General features: G+C 44.6%; 1 non-coding gene across 1 annotated transcript; it reads right to left on the bottom strand.

The window, feature by feature from the left end:
- Window positions 1-193: 193 nt before the first annotated feature.
- Window positions 194-266, bottom strand: Trnat-ggu (transfer RNA threonine (anticodon GGU)). Its single transcript has one exon. It is a non-coding gene; the product is annotated as a tRNA-Thr (tRNA).
- Between the last annotated feature and the right edge of the window lie 754 nt (window positions 267-1,020).

Here is a 1,020-nt window from a genome sequence, read left to right as displayed (position 1 = left end):
TGAGATCTGGATGACCACATGTGGAAAATGGGAAAAAGACGGCCATTGGTCTGCTTGTCTGTCATCATTTTTTAAAGTGAACAAGAGAGAACTGATGTTCTGAGGCTGGAACAACATTGAAGGGACAATAACATACAAGGCCTCAAGTTGCCTAAGAAATTAACGATGAAAGATGAAAGTCACTGAAAAGGCTAGCCAGCTGTAGGATTCGAACCCACGTCTTCTGGATTACCGGTCCAGGGCTCTACCGATTGAGCTAAGCTAACACGCCTTCTCAGCGACTTCCAGGGTGCGCCATCTGAAGGGACAAATCAGTCACTCTCTCTCACTCATCCTCCTTTCACTCTTACATTTTTGTTCAACATTTGCCGCTTGCGTCGATCCCTGTCGTATGTGTGTGCAAAAATGTAAGAGTGAAAGGAGGATGAGTGAGAGAGAGTGACTGGTTTGTCCCTTCAGATGACGCACCCTGGAAGTCGCGAGAAGGCGTGTTAGCTTAGCTCAATTGCTAGAGCCCTGGATGGGTAATAGAAAAGATGTTGGTTCGAATCCTACAGCTGGCTAACCTTTTCAGTGACTTTAATCTTTCATCATTTTTAAAGTGAGTTTGGGTGCTTTATTTAACTATGGGTGGCTTATTCTGTTCACCTTATGTTGTAAGCGGATATTGTGTGACCATGTGATACCCCCGTTTGGAACCCTTTTAAGCAAGGTTGCTGGGCTTTGTCTATACTATTCTGACTTTGGAATAGAATCCTGTCTTGGATAAACATACAAATTGTTGTCTTTACTAAACATCGTGCCTATGCGCTTGACCACGTCCCATTTTAACCTAACCACAGGTACTCTGAACCCGACCAGTCTGGACACTGACCACCTCGGATCGTCGCATTATGGGCTACTTTGTTATCCCATCTTTTTTTTATCGTTTCTTAACTTGTGTCAGAGGAAGTCTACTACCCTAGGTTACGTACTGGGCATAGGGGGAGGTAATGACAGAATCGGCTCACCATTGTAGGC

The sequence above is a fragment of the Ornithodoros turicata genome, unplaced genomic scaffold (genome assembly GCF_037126465.1).
Source record: "Ornithodoros turicata isolate Travis unplaced genomic scaffold, ASM3712646v1 ctg00001170.1, whole genome shotgun sequence".
NCBI classification, from domain to species: Eukaryota; Metazoa; Arthropoda; class Arachnida; order Ixodida; family Argasidae; genus Ornithodoros; species Ornithodoros turicata.
The sequence above is the reverse complement of the archived record's forward strand: the minus strand, read 5'-3'. Positions and strand labels throughout refer to the sequence as shown.